Raw genomic sequence first — 27,961 nt, forward strand, 5'->3', positions numbered from 1 at the left:
GGGGGTACCTTTGCACTCAATCCAAGTGAAAGTCCCATTCCTGTACGCTGCAATGGATTAGCGTGAATACCAAACCTTGGTTCAAAGGGCTAAAAATAACGCACGCATGTTAATCGCCTATCCTTACGTTACGCAAATCATTCGGCCTGAATGGCCCAAATCAAAGCTAACACACGCATTCGCACGCGCACACGCACACACGCACTTCAACCGTTGTCTTCTTTTCTTCAAATCCAGCGATGAATCGAATCTGTGGAGAGGTAGGATTAGTAGCACATACAAAAATATACATAGCACTACCCTCCCCAAAACAAAAAACTACCATCACACTCACACACGCACACACACACCCCTACCTAAGTTTTCTTTTTGAGATCTCATAATCTAAATAAACCATTCTAAAGGTTTATAAGGCCTTTTATTTCAGTATTCATTTGGGGACTTTGGGATTTATTTAGCGCTGTTTTCATTTTCTCTACCTTGATCTTGGCCAATGATCTTTGTGAGTTTTTATTCACTTGATTTTTGGTACCATTCATCATAACCTCTCGTTAGTTGCAACCATATAACCATGTATTCATTCTTTACTCTCAGAGTCAATTTCGACGCTTTGCTTTCTGTTCCTTCATATCTTGATTCGTACCATGTGTCATTTGTGTGTAAACGGGATTGCATTAATAAAAGACGCATCGACGTAAACCCTAGAGAATCGCATAAAAATATCCCTCATTAGCCTAAAATTCCTAGCGATGAAGAGCCTTTCACTTCATCTATTGAAGACTTCATCTTCCCACATTGAAGACTTATTTCTCTTCTTATTTCCTCTGTAGCCGATGAATTGAACTTCTCCATTTGGTGATTCCACTTTTCCTTGCTTGGATGATATTTTTTCCAAACTCTCTGATTCTGCAACGAAGAGAAAAGAGATTCAAAGTTAGTTCACTGAGTAAATGTCAATAATTGTGGAGATAATAACATGAGCAAGGTGGAAATTAAATAAAAGCCAAGTCATAGGAAAAAATCATAGGGAAAAGATTTATAATAGCACTACGTTCTTTTAATATTCCCATGCATTGATCTCTTTTATGACTAACTACAGCTAACTCAATTTTATGCGACTCAGAGATCCAGAATTTTTTTAAACGTTGAGTAGTCAATCACACATCCAAAATTAGCAAATAAAAATCCCACCATATTCAATATTTGCTGATCCAATGGAAATAAAATGTTCAAAAATTTCAATCCGCTGATAGAAAAATAATAAGTCGCACTTCAAGGTTTAAAACATATGGAAGTTCTCTAGTTTCATTTATTAATTCATCCTTAAAGTATTAATTTATCCATTCATCATGTCAAATATATAACCAACGCCTTAGGCTTTGAAGTCATATGCTGCGTATATGAAGTTAAAAAATACGCATTAAATTACATGTTACTAGCTTTATAAAAGCGATATATACACTAAATATTAATAAATATCGAGCTGCCGCCTTAATTTTAAAATTGCGAAATTAATATCGATAACTTAGTTTTCTTTTTGAGATCTCAATCTTAATGAACCATTCTAAATGTTTGTAAGGCCCTTTAAATCAATGTACACATTTGGGGACTTAGGAATTACTTAAGCGGAATCATTTTCTCAACCTTGTCCTTGGCCAATTATATCTGTGAATTTTTGCTTGCAAGATGAAATTACCTTTCGGAAAAACAGGCGATAAAAATAGCTAATGCAAAAGAGATAAAGTGCAAATATAATGCAATAACCATAAGGAAGAAGTACTCCAAAACCGAGGTGAATGTTCGTTTGACAACTTCAATTCAGAATATTCTACATTTAGCTCATTTTGTGGGACCTGAATGAATATCCATTTCCTAAAACGTAAGAATTTAGGCATTATTGTGACGTGAAATACTAATAAAATTATCTACAACTATCGAAATATCAACTCAGTTATTTGGGAAGTAGAATAACTAGCAATGGAAGATTCAAGAAAGGAATTACTACTATCAGAAAAATAGCCCAGGCGAAAGAAAGAACTACTTACGGCGGGAAATTTAAACATACACGCAAAGAAACTTTATTTATTATAACTTATTTTAACATTATAACTTATATTTGGAGTAGCTTCCCTACGGAAGTGAGGGACGAAAAGTGACAGTTGCAGAGAAATGAATGCTGGGGGCCTTCAAAACGTGGTGCTAAGAAGAATGATGAGTATCAAATAGGTCGATTGCGCTAGTAATGAGGAAGACCTAAGAAGAAAAGGAGAGAAGCCTCATGAAAACCTTCGCAGGAAGACTAACGACAACCTCATAGGCCATATCTTGAGACATGATGGCCTGAAGAAGACAATCGTTGAGGCACAAGTAGATGACAATAACGGAAAAGGAAGACCTATAATACAGTATATGGAACGAGTAACGACGGATGTGAAATAGAAGAAATACGTTGGTGTGAAAAGATCAGCTGTTAAGAGAGTTCAGGTGAGATCTGCGTAAATACAATCTCAGGATTGCTGACCAGAAATGATCATGATGCCGATCAAAATCAAAACCGTGAGGGGATAAAAACAAGGGGCACATGTGTGTGGAAGGACTGTATCAAGATTCACGGATGTCTCTCTTCTCCAACAAATTCATTCCTACGATATGTCGAAGGTTGTACGTGCCCACGTTATTGCGAGCAATTCTGAGGAACACCGGGATCCTTTGTTTAGGAGTTAGCGTTCTGGGAGTCGGAGACTGAATTTGATCACTCATCACCAGGGGCGAATGCAGGCCATCGCATTCGGAAAAAATAATTCAAATGGGCAACAAAGCCAGTTTTCCACGAGACGAGAAGTTGCACAGCCTGATGCACAAACCAACGTGGAGTGCAAAATTTACCGTGCAAAGACGTGAATAACAAGAATGGATGGAAAAATATATCGCGTTTCAATTCTGAAATGACTGCACGGCCGAGTGAGGAAAATATCACCTGTAGTAATTGTAAGATGATAATCTCTGCGTTTAGAGGCAAAAAGGAGAATCGGAATGAACTACGAATGAACAGGCGATAAAGCGAAGTAGGAAGGCATTGTTTTAGTTCTCTACAATAATGAAGTAGCCAACAACTTGTGTTCATAAACCTCAAAAACTACGTTTCCATTCACGTTGCAAATGAATCCAGAAAAGTGTTTTGCATCATAAATGGAAAGAAGACATTCGAATGCTTTACAATAGCGGTTCCCCACCTGTGGCACGCCTACCCCTTGGGGGTACGCCGAAAGTAATTGGTAATGATGGACACCAGGAGTTATGTATCTCTTCACCAGGAAATATGTATACATATTATATAGGGTGTTGAAATCAAATATCTATTTATAGAATTATTTCTTACTGAAAGTGTCACCTACTCGTAGTGAAATTATGTCATAAAATGGGCGCTGACATTTGTGGTTATAATATTAGTTATTTACATATAGAAGAGTAATGGAGGAAAAAACTTTAGGAACCGCAGCTTTGTATCATAAAACATCCCATTTGGAACTTCGTTACCGATTATCCTTCGAACTGAAAACAAAATAGCATTTCATTGCGAAGTTCCAATGGGAAAATCTTTACGCACTGATTCTCTACAAAAGAGTGGCATGAACAATGACAGCAGTGAAGAGATCACCAATTTTCGAAAGCCTACACCACTGATTAAAAAGTGATGATATTTATGAATGATGAGCCTCATATATCCATCCATATGGAAATATATGTAATGATGAGGATCAAACGGATCGACTGACGATGAGTGAGAAATGCTAAGTCCTAAGCAGAGTAGTAGAGAAGAAAAAAGAACCCCCATGAAAACTTGACAAGACGCCAGTCAAATTTCCTGTTCGCACACTTGAGTATAGTCACAATTCACTTTGTCCAATGATATATTTTATTTTAAATGCATGCGGAAGATTTCTTCAGTGATAAAATGAATGATGAATTGGAACATATACAGATTACGTACATAATTACCGCGAAATACCTTTTCTTCTACAAAAAAATTGATACAGATGTATGCTATTTATTGTTTCCGACTCTGGAATGCGATGTTTTTTTTTGCCGAACAGCTAGTCTCTACGATACATCGAGGGTCGCACCAGTTTTGAGTGGGGAAACAGCCAAGTGCGAGACTTTGCTCAATATTTGTTTTCGGGGAGGCGGCCAGGCTATTTGAGGATGAGATGCTAAGTAGAATGAGTCGACAAAACTAAAACTAAAGGCATATTTGGCATAATTTCCCACAATTCAAACGCACGGCAGCTAACAGCAAACCAATCTTAGTATTATTCTTCGAGAGTAAGCTGTCGAGCGAAGACGTATCATCCATTTTTTCTTACCTTCTGACCGCTCCGAAGATTGAACTATCCATTATTACGTAAATTTTCAAGTTTAATCTTGACCCCTCCGAAGCATGAATTATCCGATATAACGTGCATTTTAGAGTTTTATCTTATCATTTACCATATCGCTCTCGAGTTTGGTGTACTGCTTGAAAACGCTCCTCGCCACATCCACATTTTTTCAAATTTAAAAGTAGTTAGCTAGTTATTGACTCGAGTATTTTTCTGTCTTTTGCTTCAGAATATCTCTACTTATTTTTTATCTCTTAATTAAAATTAATTAAAATATACAGAAACAACTTGGTAAAGAATTGCATGGAAAGAATGTTGAAAATACCACGAGAAGTTTTTATTGTAGTAACGTGTATCTAATGACAGAGCCTCCTAAAGGTGGGAATGTGCAACATCGGCACCCAGTAAAGGTGGCATCCAGCTGTGCGGCGAACATTGAAGGTGGTTCTGTTTCTAATATATTCACTGTCAATTCACCATTGTTTTTTTTCAAATTTATAAGTGGTTGATGACTTATTGATTTGAGTAGCTTTTGTCAAAGTCTTTTCCTTCGTTTGTCTTTGGATTATCAAACCTATCGATCGCAGAGGAATTCCTTGAAGTATATAGCTAAGGAGGATCTTAGTTTGCTAACAAATATTTCCACAAGTAATTTAAACTATAACTATTCACTTTATAAGTGGGCCTCAACGGCTACTGCATATGAACTTCATGGATTCTTAAGTGGTGGAGCACAAAAACATGTACAGATATCTGAAAAAACTATTTCGATAAGTATGAGGCTAAACACTACGTTTCTTAAACCTGAACACAATGTTTCTGTCATCAATGACATCGATTGTAACCATGGAGGAAGCGCATGGTGATGTGTAAGACATATCGTCGGAGGTCATTACCCTCACTTCTGGTGAAGAGAAGGCAGAGCAGAAGAGTATAGCTTGACGTATTTCACCAAAATAAGTTAAATCACATCGGATACGAATGCAAACAGGACAATTTATATTATTACTTAGTTGGGGGTACTTGGGGTGCTCAGATACTGGGGTAGTTAAAGGAGTTTTGATTGGGATAAACTTTTTATGGGCCCCAGTTATATCTTATAGGGTTTACGTCAGAATTGTTCCATTACAAATTGAAATATTATTTGCCTGAAGGTCTCTAGATATACATGTAAATTTCAGTTGTTGTCTTTCATTTATCCCGTGAGACTTTCCCATCATGTCGGCGGCGCGAAGGAGCGTTGTACGTTGTAGCAGCATTACGGCAACCCGATATGCTAAAGTTTGTATAACTCTGTGCCATGCCTGTTAACATACAGGTGCAGGCGGTAAGGGTTTTGGGTTTGTTTTCAACAGTGGCTACCTATATATTTATCAATAACACCCCTAACGCCAAACTTGGATATTTATTGAATGACAGTGGCAAATACGGAAAGTGACGAGATGTGTGCGGGATGCTTATTGTTAGTATGAAAAATGGACTGTGTAAATGTCCCTATCATTCAGGAAATAATGGCTCGAGCGATCACTTTTTTAGTCCATGAAAACATCTTTAGAGCTATCAGCCACAAGGACGGAAAAAATGATTGGGTGATACAGGATTCAACTCAACAACCTATAGGTTCTTCTATAGTATCTTCGGCTGGAAGTTTGGCTAACTTTAAGCTCAAGTATGTGAATTAATAAGATGCACTATCGTTTTCAATGATCCGTAGACACCCAAGAGATCCACTTAACTGACGGGGCCGGGACGCTGAAAGCTTGGAACCTCGCGGCACCAAGAGTCGACGAGGGCGGACGCGAATGCGACTGAGCTACCGCAGATTGAGTCCTATCGATGCTTATTGGAAATCCCGTTATTTTCCAGCATTACCGCTCCCAAGTTTAATTTATGTGATATGAAAATCTTCGCAATGCGAATTACCTCTTAGCCTAAGTTTAATTCAATAACTTTACTCGTTTAAAAAAATGAGCATTAATTTTTTAATGAGTCATCTGCATAGATAATTTTGATGGTAAGAATGCCTCTTATAATAAATGAAAAAGAAATGATTACTTAGGACTCGAACCCCTCCAGAACTTTACGGCAACCACCGCGGACTAAAGAGACCTACTCGGCTGCGTATCAACGTATTAGTGAGTCATAAACGGAGAGTGCAAATATGAATCTAAAGAAATGAAAAACCTCGCCACGGGCCCAACGCGAGCGTGGACGAGTGAGTATCCTCTTGTATTCCAGCGGCTAATCTTAATTCCAATGGGGCTCCTCGTCGGCTCTTGTTGTCCTGACGGCGATAGATGCATGTTGTTTCGAGTGCAAACCTTCCAAGTTTTCACCGACCATAAGTTAAGTGGGTCTCGTGGGTGTCTGCACATTATTGAAAACTATAGTACAATTGATAGTGGAATATCCGATAATAATATGCTAAATAAAGATGATTTTAAAGTAAACAATGACAACCGATATGAATAGAAGCATACAAATGATGAAATTCAGACAATGAGCCGGTAATACGGACGAAATAGATATCAATGAGCGAATTCACTATCTATATATTAAGCATCACAAATATCCATTAGAAGGTTAATTAATAAGATCGATATAGATACTCTAAAAGCATATGCATGAGAAGTTCAACTTGCACGGTCAATTACGTAACGCGTAATAATTTTCACGGGAACTAATTGTAAGATGAATAGAAGCGTACAATGGATGAGTATAGGCATAAGGTATAATTATTTGACGGATTCCGCAGTCTTCGTTGGATCCTTTAGGATAACGCATTAATACCTTATGAAGGCCATCGCAGATGATATGTATAATCATAATATTCCGTAGGAAAAACGATGAGGTGCAGAAACTATAAAGGAAAACGGAAGAACTTATTGTCGCAGTTCGCTTCATAACCGCAATTCATCATTATGGAGTCAGCCAATCAGTATAAAAATCCTCTGCATCTACACATGTCTACCGCAAATGAATACAAAAATATAAGAAAGGAGATTCTTGTTTATAAGTTAATGTCAGGTGCTCTTAGTGAGGAAGCTCTTAAACATCCTCATTAACGAAAGATCTCAAGCCCTACCCAATAGCATTGCAACTCCTGAAATGAACCGGGAGATTCGCCTTTCAGTTAGGAATAACTCTTAGTGCTGCCATTCATATTGAATAAAGTGATCTGCGGCTGGAGTTAAGAATTAACTTTGTTTTAGGTTAGTTAATGAATACGATAGCGAACATTGATTTTAATAGGTACCAAAAAGGCCATTTCAATATGCTCAGTTTCATAACTTCTCCCTTCACGTGATTCCAAGAGGCCTTTACGAACGGCTCACCGCATGCGGTGAGACTCCGCCTGCGCTATCATACCGCCCCGAAGCGCGTTTACCGCCCCCGAGCGATTACGAGTGGCCACCGGTCGGTATCATACCACGGCTTAGGGGTCGGTATGATACCACGGCCAGCTACCCCGGTGGTGAGATACCGACCCCCTAATGGCGGACGTCTGTTTACCTTTTTCGGGTCGAGCTGGCGTTTTTAAAACAAAATATCCGACGATAGAAACTCGGAAGCTATCATATTTTGTGTTATTTATGATATTAATGCCTGAGTAAGCGTATAAAATATAAAACTGGAGCCGACTGGAGCAGTTGAACAAAAAATTTATAATACCCATATAACAATGTTGTAGCCGTCTGAGCCACGGCCGTAGGAGATGGATACGTTGATTGTAAGTTGACCCTCATTCATTTATTTAATTAGAACAATTTGGATGTTTTTTAATGTCCGCTATGTTTTTATATGCAAAAACTTCTTCCATTTCTTCATGGGTACCGGAAAAGGACTGCCTGTGCTTGTATTGTATGGTGAATACAGCTGTTGCTCGCCGCTTGGAGATTTCTACGAACATCTATTACTCTCTCATTTGGAACGTCGCAACCGATTATCCTTGGAACTGAAAACAAAATAGCATTTCATTGCGAAGTTCCATTGGGAAAATCTCTACGCACTGATTCTCTACAGAAGAGGGACATGAACAATGACAGCAGTGAAGAGATCAGTGGTGGAGGCTTTCGAAAAGTGGTGATATTTATGAATGATGAACCTCACATATACATCCATATGGAGGTATATGTAATGATGAGGATCAAACGGATCGACTGACGATGAGTAAGAAATGCTAAGTCCTAAGCAGAGTAGGAGAGAAGAGAACCTTCATGAAAACCTTGATAAGATGCCACAGGGGACTGTTTAGAGGAGGCCCAAATCCATCCCATAGACGGCTGATTTCTGTTGCAACTTCGGTCGCATTTTCATCGGTTTACTAAAATGTCCGCGGAGCGCGGATGAGTGCAATGCGATCTACTTTTTTCCATTATTTTGAAGTGAAATGTTTGCAATTAATAGCATTGAAGAGTTACGACTTAGATCATCAAATACTTAAATTTCTGTTTACACCCCTAAATATACCTTATTTCCCTATGAGTGAATGCATTTTTGCATCATGAGAGTGTTTTCTCATGTGAATGAGGCGTTCACCACTGGAATTTAAAAAAGAAATATAGATTCCAAAATTGTAGGCATAATGAAGAATGACTGCGAGAGCAGAGGATTAATAATTAAATAAATGCTATATACGTACATAATTACCACGAAGTACCATTCCTTCTGCAAAATAATTGATACAGATATATGCTGTTTATTTTTTTCGTATTAGGAATGCGCTGTTTTTTACCAAACACTCTGTCTCTACTTTACTTCCAGGGTCGCACCAGTTTTGATAAGGGAAACGAGAGAAACCTGCAACTAATTTTTGCAAGTGTCAGTCCATTATAAAATTTAAATTTTATTTGCCTGAAGGTAACTAGAACTATGTATATACATTGCAGCTGTGGTCTTCCATTAATCCCGTGTGGACTTTCCCATCATGTCGGCGGCCCGAGGCTATCAAGTACCAGCAGCGTTGTGGACACCCGACATGCAAAAATTTATACAATTCTGTGCCATGCCTGTTCACACACAGGTGCAGGCGGGAAGGGTGTTGGGTTTGTCTTCGGCGGCAGCGGCTATATATTTATAAACGCCAAATTTGGAGCTTCATTGAATGGCAGTGTCAAATACGGAAATTGACGGGATATGTGCGCGATTCTTACATTAGTGTGGATAAAGGGAATGACTGTCATGTCCATTGGCTGAAATTTTTGTTAAATTTTAGTTCATATAAGTGAACAAGTAAGATGCACAATCGTTATCAATAATGTGCACACACCAGTGCTGTAATTGGGAATAAAATTTAGGCGGTACTCTCCAAAATTTGCCAACAGCTGAGCATGTATTATACATCCGGCCGCGATTGAAATGTCAAACTTTTATATTAGCTCCAAGCTATGCCTCGAGATAACTGTAAACAAGTACATAAATATTTTCCGATTTTTATTTCTGAAATCCATTGAACAATTTACAGTAGGGCTATTTTTTAAACAGATTTTAAAATGTAGTTTAACCGGTACGCATGTAACGAGTTTGGAGTTTAGGGGGTGCGCCGTACCGACTGGTACCGGCCCAACTACAGCAATGGTACACACCCATTTAACTGACGGGGCCGGGTCGCTGAAAACTTGAGCTACCGAAGCTTGAGTCCTACCCATGCGTTATAGACATTTCAAGAATTTTCCGGCATTACCGCTCCTAGGTTTACTAATGTGATATGAAAATCTTCGCAATGCGAATTATCTCTGAGCCTAAGTCTTAATTAAATAACTATACAAGTTTAAAAAATTCAGCATTACATGTTTCCTTGGTCATCTGCATAGACATAATGTTGATGTTAGGAATTCCCCTTTTAATGAGTGATAAAGAAATGATTATTAAGACAACCCTTCTAGACCTTTAAGACAACCACCGCGGACAAAATAGACCTCGGCAACGTAGCCACGTATTAGTGAGACATATTAATCTAATGAAAGGAAAAACCTCGCCTCGGAACCCGAAAGAAAACACTCCGAGGTCACAACGTGAGCGTGGACGTGTGTGTCTCCTCAGTGTATTCAATTCGCTAGTCTTAATTCCAATGGGGCTCCTCGTCGGCTCTTGGTGTTGTGACAACGATAGATGCGCATGTTGTTTCATCTGCCGACCTTCCAAGTTTCCAACGACCATCAGATAAGTGGGTATCGAGGGTGTCTGCAAATAATTGAAAACTATAGTACAATTGGTAGTGGAATAGCCGTTAATAATATGCTATATAAAAATGAGTTTTAGGTAAACAATGACAACCGATATGAATAGAAGCATACAAAGGATGAAATTCAGACAATGAGCCGGTAATACCGACGAAATACATATCAGTGAGTGAATTTGGTAACTATCGATATATTAGGCACCACAAAGATCCATTAGAAGTTCAAATAATAATATCGATATAGAAACTCTAAAAGCATATTCATGAGAAGTCTCTCATGAGATTTCTCTCATCTTGCACGGTCAAATACGCCACGCGTAAAAATTTTCACGGCAACTAAGATAAATAGAAGTCTACAATGGATGAGTATAGGCATAAGGTATAATTATTTGACGGATTCCGCAGTCTTCGTTGGATCCTTTGGGATAACAGATTAATACCTCTTGAAGGACATCGCAGATGATCTATATTATCATAATAATCTGTAGGAATAACGATGAGGTGCAGAAACGATAAAGGAAAACTGATGAATTTATTGTCGTAGTTCGCTTCATGCTCGCAATTCGTCATTATGGAGTCAGCCATTCAGTATCAAAATCCTCGGCATCTCTACATGTCTACCGCAAATGAATACAGAAATATTAGAAAGGAGAGTCTTATTTCTGAGTTACTGTCAGTTGCTCTTAAACTTCCTCATTAACGAAAGATCTCAAGCCATACCCAATAGCATTGCAACTCCTGAAATGAACCGGGAGATTCGCCTTTCAGCAACAGCTCTTAGTGCTGCCATTCATATTGAATAAAGAGATCTGCGGCTGGAGTTAGGGATTAACTTTGTTTTAGGTTAGTTAAAGAATACGATAGCGAACATTGATATTAACAGGTACCAAAAAGGCCATTTGAATGTGCCCAGTTTAATAACTTCTCCCTTCACATAATTCCAAGTCACTAATGTGTACTCTTCATATATACTTGGGTTACCACAATCATGGTGATCAGGAAAACAAGAATTATTAAAAAAAATATTCATGGAAAGAGGCACACGGGTAACTTTTGATATTTGTCACTGCTTATGATTGATTTGTTGCGTTTCAGTCCAATAGTCCTATTTAAAAACATTGGCGATAGGATGCCGCCAACCAGTATTCCTATTACCACAGACGGGAGATGACAGCAGCTCCTCTTCAAGTGTGAAGGAGCAAGAAATTTATCAGTAAAGTGACACAGTTTTCTCTACAGGCGTAGTGATATCTATTTAACGAATATATTACCGCGACTTATAGCCCGTTCACACTACGCTATTTTTACGCCGGTTAGCCTCGACCATGGTTACAAAGCGAGCTGTGAACGCAAGTTACCGTTAACCGTGGTTCGGATTATGACCACTGCTTTCCGACCATGGTTGGCGGTAGTTTATGCGTGTGTGAACGCAAGTTGGTTAAAAGCTGGTTAAAAAAAAGAAGGCGAAGCAGCAACAAGGTGGTAAAGGAGGAAAGAAAACTGAAATTAAAGCATTCGGAGAGGATACGTACGATTTTATTGAACTTTATTTGTCAGAATTAATTCAAAGAAAAGTGCTTTAGATTAATTCCGTAATTTGTTGAACATAAATAATAATTAAACTTGATGTAAGTTATAAGATATACTATACGTCGTAGTGAATTTGCCAATGTCTCGCATTGTATTGTTACGGACATATTTAAGAATCTCTATAAACATTTTGCTAGAATAATGTTAAATGTGCCAAACTACCTTAATCAAAATCTGATGGTCACAATGACTTAATGTTTTGGTAAGAATTCTTTGTCTCATTTTAAAGATCACTTACGTTCATCCTTGAACACAAGTTACTCCCATACCAATATTAAATGTCAGACTAATTGCTGGTTAGATATAACTAGAGAATATAAAGTGAGAAACATCGGGTGACACTAAATATCGCAAAAAACTCCACATTCTCTCTCTTACTGTATCTCAGAAGTTCAACAATACTCAAGTCACATGTCTGCAAGTTCGTCCACCATTGAATTGAAGTAAAATAGTTTAAATTTATGGTATACCATCAGATTGGATCATGTCCTTTTTCAAAACAAGAAAACTAATATCTATGACTGCTATGCAGCGACAAGTGTATCTCAATTCCAAATCACCAAAAGTATGACTCAATTGACGCTTACGGCTCAAGATTAGGTTCCCTTTTCTTCACATACATCAATGATTTGTCTACACATCCGAATATAGGGCAAGTAGTAGTTTATGTTGTTGATACCAACCAAATTATTACTAATAGTCACTTTCATTCGGATTCAATAGAGCAGTAAAAAAATGCAAACAACGCTATCGATGAAACGATAAGTTGGGCGAACACATCTGAATTAACTCCTACGTAGCTAGGAACAATGCTCGAAGACGCGGGAATGCAATTATTTAATTCATAAGCAGCTCATAATACGCATACACATTGACAATCATTACAATCAACATAAGAAATTTTTCCTGCCTATTCTCCATTTCCTTCCAACAAATTATTTGCTCTTGTCAATTCATTTTTTGCTTGGACTTGCTTTACCACTTATCACATGTCGCCAGTGCCTAACCATGGTATTGTTGAACGCGCGTTGGTTATGACGTCTTCTTTACGCTGGTTGACAATGATGGTAGTGTGAACGGGGCAATAGAAGATTAGGGGCAACCACCACGATGATCCAGATAAGTCGAAGCTACCCCACTCAATTCAAACAGGATGGTATTATTCAAGAGTAAAATATGTCCTGGTTAAACAAGGATACTCCCCCAATCGAATTTCAGGTAACACGAGGGAGTACATTGAAGAAGTGCGATACATTTTCTTAAAGATGAGAATATGAATCGTGAGATCGCTTCAAAGGCCAGAGAACCTGAAGATAAAATTTAAAGAATGACTCTCGAAGTATTACGAATAAGATAAATGAAATGGACTGAAGTAGGAGACTTATGGAGTGGAAGCTACTTACATAATAAACACGCAAGATTGCTAAACGGTAACGACGAGGTGGAGATGGAACTTAGAAAGAGAGTCAATAAAAAAGCTACACATAGTTTAATAAAAGGTTGGTAATGGTGACGTTAAAAACCAAAAGTCAGAACTACTGCAGCTTTGGAGGTTTTCAAGCCTACAAAAAAATGCTAAAAGATGCGAGGGTGGAGTAGGTCTATAAAGATACCACAGAAGTAATCAAGCAGGTAAGAGGTGAAGAAACTCTCGGTGACAGAAATGCTATCACCGGCGAAGGTCAAGACGAGTGAATAACCGTGAAAGAGGGATGATGAATCCAAAATTAAGACTGGCACTGACCGCAAGCCAAATCAAGCGAAGAAAATACACAAGGAAAATGCCAGTAGAGACGAGAAGATTCTAAATAGACTAAATTCTGGCTAAAAGAAATATTCAGGAACCAAGAATAGGACGACAATAGCTACCCTAGGACCTAACTATACCGACAGTGGCTATAACTTATAGCGATGTAATGTCTACCTAAAATAATTAAAGAACTGGAGTAAGCGGTGAGAAGCATTGGGCAAGTAGAAAATTTAAATAAATAACTGTATCAAGTTTAACTTCAGGAAGAAGAGAGTAAGAAAAACTTAAGCTGTGAAATAAAGGAAGCAGTTAAAGAAGTTCTACGGAAAAGGAAAATCAAATAGATCACGCAGAAAGTCTTGAATTTCGCTGAAGATACTACCGAAGTATAAGAATACGAAAACTGAGAAATGATAAATGAGAATGAGGAACGATATTTGTCGGAAAGCCAGGGAGGTCTGAGAAACACGAACGACGAATGCATTCAAAAACATCATGCAAGGGGTACAGTTGAAGCAGGCCAGAGGAACCACTTCAAATATTGAGGGTCAGATGAGACAACGAAAGTGACAAAAAACGGAGAACTAATGACTGAAATCAATACAAGCGAAGATATGGATTGTATAACTGGAAGAGTTTTACAAGGAAGGGAGACTTGCCACGAAAAAAATCGAAAAGGATTTCGAGTAGGGTGAAGATGGGAGTCCAATTAATAAGACCAGAATTTGTCGCAGCAGTGGCATGGTAGATAAAGAATTCAAATCGTAGAATCTTAAAAGAAGTTGAGGTGCTTAACATTAACAGGTTAATCATCCACAATTAAAATACAACTAGTGGGAGCGATAAAATTAGGACCTAGCCATTAAGAATCATGAACTAGTAACTGGGTGACACGAGGCTGTGTTATTTCTCAGTAATTTTCAAAGTTAACATCTAGAAAGGTTTGATGAAATCAAAGAAAACCTGTCAGGAGTCTTAATGTAATGAATATCCATGAGCAGAGACTTTTCAACATTTAAAAAGATGTCATCTGATAATCACCATTATATTACAGTGTAGAAAAAAACGAAGTCAATAATAACATACAACTAGGGAAACAAACAGTGGAAGAGACCAATTATAGTATTTCAGAAGCAGAAATACCAACGATGGAACGAGCAAGAGAGAAATAATCAGTAGTATAGATGAGGCAAAGCGATTTTCAGAAAAACAAAGGATCTAGTTACTTACAAGAGAAGAAAATTTAAGCATAAAGTAAGAAAACAATTCAGCAGAACTTAATATTTATGGCAATGAATTGTGGACAAATACAGCAGCGGAGAAACTGTTGGTGATTCGTTCATGTGAAAATAAATTAAATCGACCGAGTGAGGAATGCGGAATTTCTCGTAAGAGTGGGAGAGAATAGAAGCCCCGTGAAATTTTCAAGTACAAGACGGGCAATTATAATCGGACGTGTCTTGAAGCATTTATCATGATGGCCTGACGAAGTCAACTCTCGGGGGACAAAAGGATGATTAGAAATGAAAAGAAATGCCTCGGATATCGTTTCAAAGGAACCAAAAATGAAGAGTATGAAATGGCGCTTGAGATATTCCATCCCTCTCCACATGGCATCATTATATAGTAAAATGTAATCGCTCAAAATTTACATGAGCTACGCAAACCTCTAACATTTTAAATTACTTCTGTAGCATTCGTAGGCAACATTGCCACGGAGGATCACACTGGTTAATCAGCTGAGTATGTGTGGCATAAAACACTATCGAAAATAGTAAACTATAAAATCTACCTTCTAGTCAAAACAATTATCACAGAATAAGTTTGTGTGCGAACTGAACATGATATGGTTAACATGTTACTACTAAGAGACACAAAAAGAAGTAGAAGACCTTTGCATGGGAATATTTAAATATCCATCAAATAATGTTCACTTACTGGATGATACTAACTCACCTAATTTCTCTAGTCTTCGTCCTCTTCTTTGTAACCTCATCGCAATTCTCCCTTTAAAACCCACCCGTATCACGGAGTTTATTCGCTACCCCATATTACTCGAGCACCTGAAAAGAAAAAGTTCGCATTAGAGGCTGGCAATGTTCACGCACTTGAAGTTTACAGTTAACATGGAGCATTACTAAAGGATAATGGTAGAGGTAAAACCTAGAACAATTTGTCACTCTAACAACCATGAAGGTGGAATGCATATTGATTAATGGAATGTATAAGTGAAAAAATAAAATTCCAAATGAAGCCCTGCAAATGCAAATAGAATCGCCAATATTTTCTTGTAGTTCTTACTCATGAAAATTATATGACCGATTCTTACAGCGGCTTCGGATTGGCAGTTACATATCAGAATGGAAGTAGTTGATTGCTATTTCCTTGATTTAAATATCGAGTACTTTGTAAAATGCCTTTTAGACACTATAAATATGTGGCATAATTCAACATTCAGTTAGCAATGAGAGATAATGTTCAGAGGGCGAATCAGGGTTGATGAGTGATGCTCACGGATAGGAGCTAAATTTTGAAAATTCTGGGTCCCTCATAACCAAAGACGAAGCAGTTGGGTTTCATAACTTATGGGTTGTTCCACTTATACTTTTAATACCTCATATTTACAATCACAGCGATAAAAATCATCAGTTTGACTTTCGGAAAAAAGTCTCTAAGCCACCGGAGGAAAGTTAGTACGCTACCGGGTGGCTGCAAGAATCATGATTCCTGTATTCAAACCGTTATCTTTGATGTCCTAAGAAATGCAATCAATTCAAAGGCTAAACTAATCACAGGTTACTTACTCATTGCAAATGTCGACACTCCATAACGGAACGCAATTTTCAAAAGTTACTCTAATAACGCTCAGAAACGAATACACTTAGTACTTATGTTTGTCAAGAGGCATTAAACACGATGAATAATCAACCATTCGTCACAAAAAATCGCTCTGACATTTCGACCATCGCCGATATACTTTTCACAAAATATATTATTTCAATTCAAAATTCACAGAATTGAGAGTGATGGCAGGACGATTTTAACCTGAGGGGATATTTCCCTATCACCGGCATTCTTAAAAAAACACTACCCTGAACTTAACTTTAAATTATACGGGAGATCCCTCACGTGGTATTCAAGACTGAGTCTGCACACGGCTGGCGTAATAAAAATTGTTTATTCAAAATAATAGCCAATCTGATCAAGTTTACTTGAAGTTGAATAAATGGTATTTGCGAATAATTCTCCATTACAGGGAATTGACAGAACATTGAAGAGAATACGAAAAATCCTTCGTCAAAAGAATTGGTCGAGTACTCACCTCTTTACCCCAAGAGATCTAGCCGCGAAGTGAAGTCCATGCATAGAGGGAGGGGGACCTCCGACACTCCGCCAGCCACATGACGAATACCTGTGACGTCACGGTAATTTCGAATCGTTTTCTTTTTATGGAAACGAAAACCATAGAAGCAACTGAATATCGTAGGTTTTAATTCATTTGAAATTTTATCCAATAAAATATATCAGTAAATACGGCGATATTATATATATTATTTAAAAAACTATATCGCGCGAAAAAAATATTTGTTCATCCGGTGGCGCTGTTATACTACAATAGCGCGGGATTTTTTCAACGGCCAATTGGTACAATACACGTGGATCAATATTCTTGAATTTTCCAGTAATATCGAAGGTCAATGCAGAACACCTCATCGCCTAACAAAAAACGATAGATATGGACGAGAAATTTCTCAACGAACTACGTTCAACTGTCGCTTCCAATCCAGCTCCTCCCCTTCTCCCACACACCCCCTAGTCCTTCACCATCCGTCTTTCCGGTATAATCACAAGTCTGCAAGTTTTAACTTCTTCAAATCAATTTTCAGTCGTTTCTTCGTTCGTTGAAGTCACCGTCTCATTCACGGGAAACGAGGATATGGAGCGATAACTACTTTCAACCATCAACAGAAATGCAAAGACGAAATGCAGCGGTATTGACTGAGGTAAGTGAGAACATTACAATTTTATTGCATATTGAAAAGAGGTGGTAGTTGTAATTTTGGTGTGATCGCGATTATTCTTGCGCATACGTCACTACTATAGCACATCGTGTGAAATTATTGCATTGGAGAATGAGAAGCAGAGATGGGCAGTGAACAGATATTGAGGAGTTAAAGAACGATAAAAAATAACTAATCCCATTATGCGATTAGTATATAATCGAGAAGTATAATTGTGAGAGGTATGGCTAAAAGAGGTTTACAGCAGCTAAGTGAAGGAGAGTCCGTAAGAGAGTGCATTAAAATGATCCCCTTCACCACTCACTTGATTGCCATCCATGTACCAAATTTATTTACTATTTTAATATGAAGACCTTAAAGCATTGAGCATCCAAGATTCCATTCAATTAAATGAAAATTGGTGGTAGTGTCACGCACTAGTATAAGTGCAATCATTGCATTCAAGACGTATTGAACCCATCTATAATAATGTTTTTTTAAATTTTAACCCGCTATTATAAGAATCACATAGGGATAATACCGGCCTATTTTTCTTGGCATCTCCATATTATTTCGGCGGTTAAGATTTTGCGAAACGGATATGCTCTATAGTTTGCCCATCTTTATGTAAGCTGCGTATTTGCTATTTGATATTCTCATAATTGCTGCCCTAAGTACAATCGCGGTTAAACTTTAAAATGACTGGCACAAATTATTTATCTTTTTCAAGTCAAGAATATACGGTGGAACCTAGTCAATGACAAAACAGAGCTTTCAATATCAACAAAGAACTCCTATCTTCGTAATAATATGTGTTATAATTTCAGACAACCATGTGATCATCCTCATCCGCAATTCCACAGATATCGCTTACGCTTTCTAAGGCTTCTTGCGTTTGTTGATAAAAATGGTGTTAGTCAGTAGATGGCACACCTTTCTTGGCCTCAAAATAGTGCCATTAGCTGAATCTTTAAGCCATTAGTCTTCCATTTGACCGTCGTTGAAATGAGTAACTCTTCAATGAAAAATAAAATGACAGTAGTATTTATTTTTACTGGTCATTCGCACATTCGTTTCCCAGATATCCATGCTCAACTAAGCCATATCCGTGAGGACTAGCCTGATGCTGTCATCATTGCACAAAAAGGATTGCTAAATTGTTCATTGTGGACAACACTGGAGCCTATGTAACCAAATGAATATATAATGTAACTGCGGAAGATGCTACTTCAAGGAAAATATAAGGAGCAACCAATGTAATTGATTTCTATCCATGAAGGCATACAACATTCTTGATCTTTATCGTGCAATCTTACTCGAGGTAAGTCATTATTTATTCATTTCATTATTTGAATTAAATGTTTGTCACGGCTAAAATTAGTTATCGTTGATTTAGTTGGCATTATTATTCAATAATGGTATAAAAACTATCATATTTAGTAAGTTAAAAATGTTTTAAATAATTACAAATTCATAGTTTAATTCTGCCCAAAATATAACCATTGTAGTTATCATTTATTGTGCACTTTAGGCGCCACTAACAATAAGAGGTATGCCCAAGAGAGGCTCTTAGGTTATAGCGGTTAAGTGAAGGAGAGTCCGTTAGCGATCAAGGAAGCCCCCTTTTCCGTCATTAAAATGCTTGCATACCGCAAGAAAAAGCAATCTGGAAATGATTAAACAAATATCAGCTTCAGCTCACGCCAAGTTCGGTTCACCCCCACTGCAGTCATTTTTAATTGCTAACTAAATGGATTTTAATCAATGCGCTCTTGCATGACAATGTTTATGGATGTCTCACCGGTAATTCAGTCTAGGCCTGCGAGGTTTGATTGTCAGTATTGCGCAATTCAATAATTCGTAGTCAAATAAAATTTAAGAGACTTCGTCCGCCTCTTTGGCGTGAGTGTAGGTGGCAAAACATTCGCCGAATAATTGAATGTTTGAATTTTTGAATTTACGAAAATCACGATGAGTTTTACAAATATACCAGGACAGTTTCCTCACGTTTTATTTCATCTTCCAAACGGTTACAAAGATCTCTTTGGTCGAGCGGTAGTAGTATGTTCTTTTAAGTCATATCATTCATGAGAGAGATAGGTACACAATCTTAAGACTGAGTTAATTATCCAGTTATCACCATTGAGGATGAAATGGGTGAAAGAATAGGGTCATGCCCGCTGCAATCACAGCTTCACGTAGGTTTGCATGCTAATGTTTCGAGGGCGCACAGGGAATGGGGGAAGAAGCTTATCTACTTCCCCCAGCCAAATAAGTTTTTCAATCTAACCCACTTTGCCCATGTGGTGATCCAGCTGTTCTTTTCTATATCACCCTATTCTCACTCCATACATACATCCTTGAGAATTTGATCAGCACATAACTTGCACTTTCAGACGCTTTGATGGAGTTTTATCTGTTAGGAATGACGCTTGAGTGCTGAACTTCATAAGGTGTCCAATTTATATAATACAACATTGCGAAGTTTATTAATTTTCATATGAATTCATAATTAAACTAAATCGTGCAAGTGAAAATTGGTGGTAGCGTCACACGATAGTAAAAAGTGCAATGATTGCATTTAAAACCTATCGAACTAATTTGAAATCTTTTTTCTTTTATCCCGCTATATTACAAAAAAAAACTTGAACCAGCATTCAAAGAAAATCGTGCATTTTTCAAAAAGACGCCACCTTGTTTTGAAGAATTTTCCTTCTCCTCATAGAAAGTGAGTCCTAAAACCAGATTGAACTTTTTTCCGCGAAAAAGCTTAAATTTCATATTGATTCACAATGCAAGACGAGATGACTCCCTACCTTTTATTTGCTGTCAGGTCCATCGGTGGCAGAGCTTAGCTTTACATCGTCGAATCCCCTAGGTATTTTTATTCACCAACACTTCACATAGAAGACACAAATGACAATGAACCTTTGACACTTTCACTTCACTGTATAGCTGAGTAACACTTGCTCCTGCTCTTGAGTAAAGCAGCAGGTAACTTCACATTATTTCCATAAGATATGCATTTTGTTAGCAGTATGATCGATGATAATACTCCGACGGTTGACCCAAAGGCTTGAAAGAGATCGTTGAAAGTTTGATTTTAGGTTTCTATTTTCATTCAATGAATTAATTAAAATTGTTCACTCCAACTCTCGTAAACTCTAAAAAGAAAAGAAATAGTCCTTAAGTTATAACGCAAAAAATTTCAATGGATGACACTATACCTCAATTTATATGCCAAGAAGGAATTGCGACAGCGGAAAAAAATGCGATTCATACCAATTAAAGCCATTATTGAGGGCCTGGCATTACACTGTAACTAGTACAAGTTCATGTACTTTTCTCAAAAGTTTTAATTGGACGAATCATGTGCGAAATCGTGTACAAAATTCATGAATTCAGGCATAAACTTGTACGTGGAAATGTATCGCGTGACTAAACCTTGCTGTTGCAGGCGGATTTTTGTGATATGTACAAAACATGATAAGTCTATGCCAAAATCCGGGTACAAAAACTCCAATAATTTTGACGAAATCCTCTTGCCAAAGAATGCTGCCTTCTTGCACATAAATTATCAAAAACATGTCTAAATAAGTATAAATAGCATGGAACAATAGGTTACTAACAAACATATCACCTACCAGTAGTCATCGGCGAGAGATCATCCACCTCACCGCACTAACCGAACTGCTGTGAGACTCAACCTTCACTATGGCAGAATGTGAGCTAATCATCAAAACCTTTGGTGACGCACTACTTCTTACTTACTGCCCACCAGCAACAAAAGATGATGGAAGGCGGGGAACTGCTAAGGATATTAGGGGAGGTTTCCTGGCACAAATTGTCCATGGCAGAGTCAAAATTGCTGGCCTTGATTTTAAGTCGGAGTGCATTACGCAGGCGGTCTGAAGAGATTCGATTTGCGCGTCGTTGGGTGGATCTGGTGGTTGGGGGAAGGTACTACTTAAAGATCGTCGGCAACGGTGAGGGTGGGGGAACAGTCAACACAAAAAAGGGCAGAAAATACCCTTCGTGACGTCACATACCTACATAGTCTTCATAGTTTACTAATAATAGTTTGCTTTACAGGAAATGTTTGCAGAGTTCTCTGAGCTCATTTGAGCTCTTACTTTAATTTTACAAGTGCAAGTTACATTTACAAGTTTATTGTCCAGTAAACGAGCGCGTATCTGATTAAGGCTCGGATGAGAACTGCATGCCTGGCGTGGAATCACCCCTTGCCTGGCGTTGATGGTGGCTTGCACGGTTCCTCGCAGATTTAGGCACGTACCTACGAGTTAACACGTGAATTAAGGAACCAAATTAGAACATGTTCTATTTTCTGTCCATTCTCCTGTACAACTTGGGTGGTTACATGGTGCATTCTTAAGTTCATGCTTTAAATAATATCCTTTCACGTGTTAAAGAATCCTGGTGCCAATCACCAAGGCAGAGTTCTTTATCATTGTAAAAGAATGGCACACGTGACAAATGTTTTTTATGATAAATCCTTAATCGATTATTATAACAAGATCGACGACGACGAGACGAGAGTTCCGCCCCTCCCGAAAATTGTGCCTTTTTATCAAACTCTGAGATCAAAAGGGACAAACGTTTGGTGAATTGAGGTGGAATGGCCCGTGATTAAGTAACCTAAGACCCAAGTTTAATTTCGTTTTCCGCTCTATCCCTAGGTGCAAGCCAATCCAGGATGAGAAGAGAAGAAAGGATACTTATCCAAAGGGCAGGAGCTTGCAGATGATGGCCTCGTGGGATGTCCTTTGCTATTTTTCTCGCGTTAATCGGGAATACTTTACTTTAATTCACATTTCTATTTTCTTTTCAACTTCAGAAGAGAAGAAAACTTGATTCGCAGGAATTGGACACCATTCATCAATTTGAGTTTGAGGCTGAGTTGAGTGCAGCTTTTCTCCGATGCGGTGCCTTTGTGAATTTTCAATGTCGGTATATCAGGTTATCTTGAGTGGTTAATGAAGGGAAACATGAAAAACACTACCTGAGTTATGAGACACTCCCGGTAGAAAGTGATTTCACTCTGGTAAAACCAAGTATGAGCTCTAGGTAACACAAGTACACGTAAAGAATTGGCTCAAAGGAGCAAGTTAAAAAATGTTTCAGCGCTGAAATAATGGTACCAGACAAGGCACTGAAAAAGTATTAACTGGGATTGGTTTTGTTAATGGGCTACTTTTTAATAATAATATAATAATAATATATAATTTATTCCATTTACAATCAAATATTACATTTTAGAACATACTTAAATATTTTGGAATATATAGGTACCCCTTTTAGTAGTTTTGGGGCTACCATCATAAACTTTTTACATAGGTCTGGTGCTAGCACACATGAGAAGTAAAATTTCTTTGTATTCAGTTATTTGTTCTATTGCCGATTGCATTCATTATTACAAAACGTATTTCAAATATTTGGACAAGGATAACTATTTTTCTTATTTTTCTTATATAAACGCATAATTACATACATAGAATATACAATATACCTTTTATTGTAAACTTTTTAACCCACCTTTCTTAGTAGAAACTCTACTTCCTCACACATCATAAGCCATTTTTTAACTGCGGATTTAAATCCCCATCTTTTTTCCGAGTTTGCTACATTACTCGGCAACATGCTAAACAATTTAGGCCCTAAGTAATTGTATGACTGTCGATAAATTTCGGTCGTCGGCCTAGGTATATGGAAGTTTCTCCAAGCTCTAATGTCATAGTTTTGTGGTCGGGCCTTTTCACCACTACGGTTATAGAATATTCTAAGGACTTTATAAATGAATAAATGCCTTAGTGGGAGGACATCTAATGAGTGGCTTTTCCTATACGATCGTGTTATAACCCTGATAACCCTTTTTTGCGCCACTATCAATGGTTTAATGTTGATAAAATATGCTCCACCCCAGCAGGCTATTCCGTATTGCAATCTTGAATTAACGAGAGCATAATATACCATTTTTAACACTGATTCAGGGCATATGTATCTGAGGAAGTAGAATTTTCTTACAATAGTAATCATTTCTGATTTTAATTTATTTATGTGAGACTTCCATTTACAATTTTGGTCAAAATATATACCTAAATATTTTATGTGACTAACCTGTTCGATCAAAATACATTTATCACAGGAAGTAACATTATCTTTTATACAATTTGCACATTGATAGTATAGTTTACTTTTGTTTGAGGTAGATTTACACATGCTAAACATAATATATTTCGTTTTTTCACTTAACAACATATAATTAGCCGAAAACCACATATTGAGTGTTAATAGATCACTTTGTATGTGTTCATATAGATCATCAACACTATTAACAGAGTAACTTAGTGCAGTGTCATCTGCGAATGACGTTAATTGACCTTTAAACCTGCCAGCACATAAATTGTTTACATATATTAAAAACAGTATGGGTCCCAACACAGAACCCTGTGGGACACCACAGGTGAGTCGAATCTTTTCACTGTAGCAATTTTTGAGACGCACACATTGATCTCGATCACAAAGATAACTTTGAAACCAATCATATGCGGTTCCACGTATACCCGCTTCCCATAATCGATTCATTAGTATGTTATGATTAATGGAGTCGAAGGCTTTGGTAATGTCTACAAATAAGCCAGCAACTCTACAGTTCTTATTCAGTCCGTCGTTCAGCTCTGAACAGAATTTTAATAATGCATCCTCTGTACTCTTACCACTCATAAATCCAAATTGGTTTTTATTGAAAAAACTATGCTGATTTAGAAATTTAAGAAGTCTGACTTTAACAACTTTTTCTATTATTTTAGCAAATACAGATAATAGGGATATTGGTCTGTAATTATTTACGTTCATTTTATCACCTTTTTTAAAAATTGGTATCACTATTGCAGTTTTTAATTGTTTAGGAAATATTCCAGTATACATACTTAGATTAGCAATATGGGCAAGGACCTCCGAAATATTTGCATTTACTTCTTTTATAACTTGTGTGGAAATATTATCAACACCTTTAGATTTTTTAGACTTTAATTCCTTAATAATGCTGCTAATTTCTTTCGCATCAGTAGGAACAAAAAACAGTGAGTCAATTGAATTGGAGGTTGGGAATATTTCTTTGTATTTATTCGTATTACTTTCAAAATAATTGTTCTGGGTCAATTCTTGAATTACTTTACCATAATGTGAACTAAATTCGTTTACAATGTCCTGGCACTTAGTGACAACGATACCATTACTAGTTCTAATTTTTACACAATTCTCATTTCCTTGCTTTCCTCCCGTGAGTGAATCTAAAATGCGCCATTGAGCAGCGGTATTATTGACATTACTATCAAATAGGTCCCTGTAATACTTTTCTTTGCGCTTTTTAATATCATATTCTAATCTTTGCGTGTACGAAACGTAGTACCTATTTAGCTTTTCATTTTCAGGGTGTTTCCTCATTTTTTTATACAGAAAATTTCGCCTAGAAATTCTCCCGCACAAAGCGTAAGTCATCCATGGCCTCTTCATTCCTCCCGATCTGTTACTGTCTGACACGTATTCAGCTTTTTCAATGCAGCATTTCAATTTATTTATAAATATTTCATAGGCTTCATTGACATTTTGTTGTGAATAAACATCATTCCAGTCACATCTTAGCAAACTATTATTTAGATGGTTAAAGTTTATCCGGCAATGGCTTCGATAAACTCGTTCGTATATATTAATGGGTACATTAATATTTAAAGAACATGATACAGCATGATGGTCTGTTAAACCCCAATCGTCCGCTCTTCCCTCATACTTATAGTTATCTCTACTTCTGCAAAAAATGTGATCTATACATGTACTACCCGTTTTGCTAATTCTAGTTGGTACTCGAATAAGCTGGTCCAGTCCATGACTAGCCATAAGGGTTTGATATTCAAAGGAAATATCGTTGGGTTGTAATATACATAAATTAATATCACCAATTACAATTAAATTCCTCTCACTAGAGATGGTTAATACATTCTCCAATTCACTCAAAAAATGTTCAACAGGATTAAAATTAAGTCTATATACACCAATAATGCTTATCCAAGAAGAATCATTTATCCCTACTGATATTTTAACCATATCAGCAGTTTTTAATTCACCCAGATCAATAGAAGAACACTCATAAGTATCTGCTACATATGCAATAACTCCTCCAGCCCTATAGTTATTGTTACACACATCAAAACTCCGATAGCCAGTTATTTGATACATAGATACTTCAGTGTCATTGACCCAAATTTCTGTCAAAACAATTACAGCGGGTTTTATATCGAGATTAATTAGTTGAAATACAAATTTATCAAAATTAGCTCTTAGACTTCTTATATTTTGATGCAAGACAAGGAACCTGCCACCATTAAATTCACTATCATTAACAGTACTCTGCATTTTGTTAGTAAAGATAGGTTGAAGACATACATAACTCACTCACAGAATGCTTACAGTTTCTCCAGGTCATCAGAGGATTTCAGAGTGATTACTTGATCATTCTCCTTCTTCCTCATAAGTATTGTCCCATGCCTTAGCCATAAATATTTGTATCCCTTTTCTTTCTTCGCAAGACGCGCAGCAGCGAAGAGTCTCCTCCGACCTGGACTCAGGCTCTCGTTTATGTACACCGGAGTATCGGTCGCCAAGCCCAGGTGCCGTGTGGAGAAGGTCCTTTTCACTCGCCTCTTTTGAAGAATTTCTTCTTTTGTATACCTACGGACGAATTTGACTATGATACCTCTCGTTCCGCCTTCGTGTCCCTTCTTTCCCAATCGGTGGCATGTGTTCACCATATCGTCGGTTATTTTAACACCAAGGGCGTCCCCCACACTTTTCACGATTTCTAAGGTATTTTCATTTGGTTGCTGGGGAATGCCGTGTATTTCAAGGTCATTAACGCGAGAATATTGCTCTTGGTCGTCTAACCTCTTTTCTAATTCACTCACTCGAGATTTTAAGCCAACATTTTCTTGCCTAAGTAAGTCTATTGTCGCTAAATATTCAGCAATCTGCGTTGAGTTTTCTTGAAGCACTTTAGTATTTTCATCTAATCTATTGTGCACAAACTCAATAGCCTTGTTCAAGTCCAATTCCATGCGTTTCCTGTCCTCTTTAGCTTCTTCTAGAAGGTTTATAATATGAGAGATACTAGCAGTGTCCGTATCCGCCAGTGGAACTACTGACATGCTCTTACGTTTTTCCGCAGCACAGGTAGGACAACGCCAACTTTGCTTTTCAGCGCCAATATACTCGATATCCTCTTTGGACAAGTGAACACAAGTAGCGTGACACTGAGTTTGACATTCACTGCAGGTAATCCTTAGCTGGCGCTTAAGAACATTCACATTACATACACTGCAATTAGCCATTTTAAACTGCGGTTTCCACTTAATATTAGTAACTCGAGCTTCTAAATTGAGTAGGAAGTTATCCTCGTAATTGAATGCACTTATACTCTGGACGCAACTGAACACATCACTAAGGCACCTGCCTGTCTCGAGCGAAGCACCAGCCCACGTCTGTCTCGCGTGGAAGCTCAACCATGACTGGATATTAAGTTGGGTTTTGTAATAACCAATTTATTTCAGGTTTGAAGAATGAAGATGAGAAAATAGCTGAGGCCCCGAAGACAGAAGATATCTCTGGGGCCTCGAAGAGATGGATGAAGACAATAAAAGTGTGTTACAGGAGTTATTGGACATTTATGTCCCTCGCCTAAACTGGGTGTGTTTGTTGTACTTAATTGTAAAACATGTCTGTACCGCTTTCCCTCACAGTCATCAAGATTGAAGACAAAAAAATACATGACATTAATAACAAAGTAACATTCCCTGTACAATAATTACGACAAAAGTGCACAAACATTTTAAGGAAATTATGACAGCAATTTATCAGTTTTTATAATTGTTTGCTTGAACCTAGGAGGTGGCATGGGGGCACGTGCCCCTCCCAGATCCTAATTAGTGTATTTAACATAGGTCCGAATGTCAGGTAAAAGTTAAAAAATATATATCTTTTTTTAACGACA

At 37.5% G+C, this 27,961-nt stretch overlaps 2 long non-coding RNA genes across 3 annotated transcripts; one reads left to right on the top strand and one right to left on the bottom strand.

Annotated features, from left to right (window-relative positions):
- LOC124153431 lies at window positions 1–21,711 on the bottom strand. The gene is made up of 4 exons (XR_006863648.1): window positions 21,546–21,711; window positions 20,718–21,065; window positions 15,857–15,963; window positions 1–906 (listed from the first exon to the last, which is right to left on the bottom strand). It is a non-coding gene; the product is annotated as an uncharacterized LOC124153431 (long non-coding RNA).
- On the top strand, window positions 17,598–27,961 carry LOC124153428. Of its 2 annotated transcripts, XR_006863645.1 has the most exons (4): window positions 17,598–17,904; window positions 18,983–19,222; window positions 22,599–23,079; window positions 27,522–27,961. It is a non-coding gene; the product is annotated as an uncharacterized LOC124153428 (long non-coding RNA). The 2 variants fall into 2 exon arrangements; XR_006863644.1 differs by lacking the exon at window positions 27,522–27,961 and having other exon boundaries at window positions 17,601–17,904; window positions 22,599–23,110.

This window comes from Ischnura elegans, chromosome 2 (genome assembly GCF_921293095.1).
Source record: "Ischnura elegans chromosome 2, ioIscEleg1.1, whole genome shotgun sequence".
Lineage (NCBI taxonomy): Eukaryota > Metazoa > Arthropoda > Insecta > Odonata > Coenagrionidae > Ischnura > Ischnura elegans.